Raw genomic sequence first — 6,437 nt, forward strand, 5'->3', positions numbered from 1 at the left:
CACTATGGACGAGTTCCAAAACTTAGCGTTACTGTCAACGACTGTGAATGATTGAGTTTTGAGAAAAAACTGAAGAGCCTGTTTTCATTGACTGAACGCAAGGAAATCTAGGCGGAGCAGAAAATGAAGTTCTCTCAACTGAAATTTCTTCAAAGGTTGACACTGAATAAAAACTGAGGATTTGGCATTTGAGCATTTGTGAATGGGGTTGTTTGAGCAGTTAACTTTGTTTAAATCAAGCAGTTCCGATTTTTGCTTAAGTCAAGAGTCTATAAAGAAAAATTAAAGTTGCAACATTTATATACTAGATATGGACATGTTCACATAAGAAATAACTCTTAAAGCCTAGTACATACTTCCTCGTGAAGTGAACGTTCGCCAGTGGAGAAAGTGAACTTTTGACATTGCTCACTGGTACACACTTGTGAGTACACGTTGTGAACATGAACAAACCAAATGTCAAAGCTTCACCAACAGTTCCCGTACATTTTGCACGTGAATTGCCCGTGAACGAAAACTCTCCACTTTGTTCTCCACTCAGCTTCACGAGCAAGTTCACGGGTGAACCAAAAACTGAAATTTGTATGGGTTCACGAGATGGTTCACAAGTATGTACTAGGCTTAAAGGGTTATTTCTTATGTGAAAGTTTTCGTTCACGGGCAATTCACGTGCAAAATGTACGGGAACTGTTGGTGAAGCTGAAGTCAAATGTTCACAACGTGTACTCACAAGTGTGTACCAGTGAGCAATGTCAAAAGTTCACTTTCTACACTGGCGAACGTTCACTTCACGAGGAAGTATGTACTAGGCTTAAAGCCTAGTACATACTTGTGAACCATCTCGTGAACCCATACAAATTTCAGTTTTTGGTTCACCCGTGAACTTGCTCGTGAAGCTGAGTGGAGAACAAAGTGGAGAGTTTTCGTTCACGGGCAATTCACGTGCAAAATGTACGGGAACTGTTGGTGAAGCTTTCACATTTGGTTTCCGCATTTTCACAACGTGTACTCACAAGTGTGTACCAGTGAGCAATGTCAAAAGTTCACTTTCTCCACTGGCGAACGTTCACTTCACGAGGAAGTATGTACTAGGCTTAAGCCTAGAACATACTTGTGAACCATCTCGTGAACCCATACAAATTTCAGTTTTTGGTTCACCCGTGAACTTGCTCGTAAAGCTGAGTGGAGAACAAAGTGGAGAGTTTTCGTTCACGGGCAATTCACGTGCAAAATGTACGGGAACTGTTGGTGAAGCTTTGACATTTGGTTTCCGCATTTTAAAGTTTGTGGCTACTTGCGCGTTGTTCTAAAAAAAAGTTAAAATGGTGTCATATGAAATAGAATACCTATTTGAAGATTCAACTGATGAAGTTGACGATGTTCACAACGTGTACTTACAAGTGTGTACCAGTGAGCAATGTCAAAAGTTCACTTTCTCCACTGGCGAACGTTCACTTCACGAGGAAGTATGTACTAGGCTTTACAAGTTATTCCACCTAATCCACTATGCTACCCCTCTCGTAGGTTTTGTGGAAGGATCTGTGGCCTGTAAGTTGGGCACAAAATTACGAACGTTTTCTTTTACAAAAATTGTCTCAATGTGAAGCAAATCAAAAGAAAGAAGCTAATAACAGTAAGCTTCCGTACTTACGTTATTACGTTACAAACAAAATTTTATGGGAAGAATTTGTCACGAAGGAAAAATATTTTATTTTGTAGTGAGTGCACTCTTCTGGCAAAACTAAAAAATCGACAAAATACAAAATTTAAAAAGTTTCTATTTATTTCCGTTGAATCTAGAAAAGAGCTAATAGCGTTAAGGAAAAGATGACATCAATTTTAAGTTAGTTACACCAAGTTCAAATCCATTATGTCAATGTTATGTATACATATAAAAAAGTTATTACTTTCATGGAGAAGTCAATTTTCACGGTTGTCGTAGCCACAACGTGGCGTTGGAAGTTCCGTTTACTAAAGGTGAAATAAAATATCTGCACGATTTAATGGCTACTTAGTTACCTCATAGTCATCTCATAGTATTCTGATGATAGTAACATAGAGTTTATAAAGAAACACTATCTACTACAGCGTTTTATATAAAAAGAATTCACAAGGCATTTAAATTGCATGCAACTTAAAGTTGAGGCTCGCAGAACTTTCTTGGGAACTATGTTCAACATCTAATTGTTTTTTCTCATACATTATTAATTTCATTTGCCGTTAGAATTCTCTTTCAAAACAGAGAAGAAAGTGAAACATTTTATTGTGTAATAACCAATAATGTTGTCAAAATGGAAACTTGGTCCCCTTTCCTTAATTTTTGTTTATTAATTAAATTTTTTTTTCAAAACACTTAACACAAAATATATGAATTTGTCAATTGAACATTATTTCTCCAAGGCTGCCTTCTATGGCCATGGTTTCATTTGGAAAGTTAATATATGTAAGAGTTCTGAAATTTTCTTTGTCAAGTCTAGTACGCAGCTGAAGTGAAACGAATTTTTTCGTCGATCTTCAAGTGCAGAGCAAAATGAAAACGAAAACCACAGCGGAAAAATATTTGTGGAGAGTTCTGTCAGCTGTCAAAAACAATTGAATTCCTAGCCTATCTGCTAGGATTCTTCCTGTAATGTCTCACCTTGATCTGAAATGCCAAGATCGGCCTCTGTACCCGATTTCCTCTTGTTCCTGTCTGTAAAGTGGTAGCGCAAGTATCACGTAAGGAACGGAACTGAAGCCTATCAACTTTTAAATAGTTTCACTGAATTCGACCAACAAGGCCAGTTTCTCTTTTTCCTCCGAAGAGAAATCAATTTTTTTTCTTCGGCTTATTTTTTGGAAGTTGAAGTTCACTGCTTGTCTTTATCACTTATTGCCAAACCGATCCACCTCAGTTTCCCCACATTTTCACACAGTTTCATTTGGAACTTTTGATTTCTTGTGAAGGGCTAGCCTAATATTTCTTATCTTCATAAAAAACGCTTCAGCTTCGTCTGCGTTACGGTGGGCCTGCTTGAAGGTTGCGTTGAATGACATTTCTATTATTTCATCCCTCCAAAGAGCAAATATTTAGCTTGTTGACAACGTTTTACAACGGCTTAGCTGGCAGACAAAGGTGCAACCGAAGCTAAAGCATGTTTGTGATTCAGCCAGTAATGTCTGATCCATCCGATAAAATTACAAATTCACTTCCATTTAGTTGGGATAAGACAAGAGGCGTCTTGACATATGGTGATTTCCATGGGTAAAATAAGTCAATTTTTTTAATCTAGATCTTGCAAAACAATAATTTTATTTTTGATTGAAAATAAAATATGCAGATGTGAATTTTTCACCAATACTAATTAAATCTTAAAGAAATACGATACAATAAATACTATGGGCCTTACCAATAATCAAAATTAAAGCTCACTTAAATATTTAACTGGGTTTTAAATCTTTTGCCATGCCAATAAATATTTTAATAGTTAGGTTAAGGCCTAACGCCCAGTTAAATTTATTGTTGGGAAACTCAACTATAAACAGAGAGTTAAATTAAAATCCATGGTCTGTACTGTCGTTTTGACAGCACACGCAACAAATACTTTTCAGTTCGTGGTAATTTTTAATAAAAAAGTAAGTCGAATAATACTTGTTTAAATATATGATTATGTTAACGTCTTTCAAGTTTATGCTGGAAAACAAAAATATTTATCTGTAGTGCCGATAAAACTCTTTATGGTTTTAGTTTGAAAATGGTTCATTCGGCCACATTTTCCAAGCTATTTCTATCTTTTAAAATTGAATCGTCCGAATCCATTTCGAAATTTAATTTTAATCAAATATTTTTGTTTTGTTTATGTTTGCAAATTTTCCTAACGTCAATTTAAAGCTGTCTTTTTGACAGAGAATGTATTAGATATTGTAATAGAAGGCTAATTAGTAAAAGTCGTGTTTATTTTGGTTTTTAGTATACACAAAAAATAACTCGCTGTTAAAATTTAACTCAACGATACCTAAACGTGTGTTTAGCGATTCATTAATGGGGTAAGGCCCTATGACAAAAAAGGAAAAACAATTAAAATCGTTCTCCATAAGCCAAGAAAATAAATCAATATTTGAGAGAAATCTGAATTTACAGATAGAAAGCCCCAATAACTTGAAATCAACTTTGTTGCTCGCTAATGCCGTTAACTGGAAGTTACTCTGAGCAACTTTTGCTCACCAAAACTAAGTTGCTCAGTGTCGTTCTTCTGCAGCCTACAGCATGCACATGAATGTATTGTTAAATAAGGCTTAAACGTAATGGCTATTATGGCTGAATCACAAACACGCTTCAGCTTCGGGTGCGTTACGGTGGGCCTGCTTCGAGGTTGCTTTGAATGACATTTCTATTATTTCATTCCTACAAAGAGCAAATATTTTGTTTGTTAACATTTTTGTACAACGGTTGAGCTGCAAACAAAGCAAATGTTCAGATAATTGAACTAGAGCTTCCGTTTGGAGTCACATTACGTTCTTTTCCTTACGATTGTCAAACGAAACGTGAGGTCGAATCTCCATTGTGATAGCATGCATTGAATTCCTACGGCTGAGCTCGTAAACGTCAGGTGAAGCCGAAGCTGAAGCATGTGAGTGATTCAGCCATTAATGTCTTTGATCCATCCGATAAAGTTACAATTACACAACCATTTAGTTGGGATAAGACAAAAGGAGTCTTGACATATATTAATTTCCATGGGTAAAATAAGTCAACTTATTTTTAATCTACATCGGTCAAAACACAAATTTTATTTTTGATTTAAAATCAAATATGCAGATGTCGATTTTTTGGCTTTTCACCAATACTAATTAAATCTTAAGGAAATTTTTAGTTGTGAGTTTGACAGCTCTACCGAAATCATAAATATGTACGTACAATACGATACAATAAATACTATGGGCCTTACCAATAATCAAAATTAAAGCTCACTTAAATATTTAATTGGGTTGTAAATATTTTGCCATACCACTAAACATTTTAGTAGTTAGGTTAACGGCTAACTCCCGGTTAGAGTTTTTGTTGGGAAACTCAGCTATAAACAGAGAGTTAAATTAAAATCCATGCAAACCAATGCAAACCATTGTCGTTTTGACAGCACTAGCAACAAATACTTTACAGTTCGTGGTAATATTTAATAAAAAAGTAAGTCGAATAATACTTGTTTAAATATATAATTGTGTTTATGTCATTCAAGTTTATGCTGAAAAACAAAAATATTTATCTGTAATGCCGATAAAACTCCTTATGGTCATAATTTAAAAATGGTTCATTCGGCCACATTTTGCAAGATATTTCTATCTTTTATTATTGAATCGTCCAAATCCATTTCGAAATTTAATTTAAATCAAATATTTTTGTTTTGTTTATGTTTGCAAATTTTCCAAATGTCAATTTAATGCTGTATTTTTGACAGAGAATGTTGTAGATATTGTAATAGAAGGCCAATTAGTAAAAGTCATGTTTATTTTGGTTTTTAGTATACACGCAAATTAATTCGCTGTTAAAATTTAACTCAACGATACCTAAACGTGTGCTTAGAGATTCATTAATGGTTAAGGCCCTATGACAAAAAATTAAAAACAATTAAAATTGTGCTCCATAAGCCAGGAAAATTAATCAATTTTTGAGAGAAATCTGAATTTACAGATAGAAAGCCCTAATAACTTGAAAGCAACTTTGTTGCTCGCTAATGCGCAAATGTTCAGATAATTGAACTAGAGCTTCCGTTTGGAGTCACATTACGTTCTTTTCCTTACGATTGTCAAAAGAAACGTGAGGTTGAAGCTCCATTGTGATGCATTGAATTCCTTTGGCTGAACACGTAAACGTCAGGTGAAGCCGGAGCTGAAGCGTGTGTGTGATTCAGCCATCAATGTCTTTGATCCAGGAGTCTTGACATATGTTAATTTCCATGGGTAAAATAAGAAATACCTCTTTTTTCATGAATACTAATTAAATCTTTAAAAAAAATTGATTTGGCATTTGACAGTTTTACCGGAATCATAAATACTTACACTACGATACAATTAAACTATGACAAAAAAGGAAAAACAAATAAAATCGTGCTCCATAAGCCAAGAAAATAAATCAATTTTTGAGAGAAAGCCACAATAATTTGAAATCAACTTTGCTGTTCGCTAATGCCGTTTACTTGAAATAACTCGAAGCAACCTTTACCCACCGCCAACTAAGTTTCTCAGTGCCGTCATTTTGCAGCCTCCAGCATGCACATGAAAGTATTGTTAAATATGACTAAAACGTAATGGCTGTCATTGTTTTCATGCACGCTTTAAAGCTGTCGCGTAATTGTGATTTGGACATAATGACTGCTGTTGCCTGAGTTCAAAATTATGGAATGATGATTGGAATGCTTGTTATCTCTATACATTTTTTAATGTATTTAAGTGGAAATAAT

This window comes from Eupeodes corollae, chromosome 3 (assembly GCF_945859685.1).
Source record: "Eupeodes corollae chromosome 3, idEupCoro1.1, whole genome shotgun sequence".
Lineage (NCBI taxonomy): Eukaryota > Metazoa > Arthropoda > Insecta > Diptera > Syrphidae > Eupeodes > Eupeodes corollae.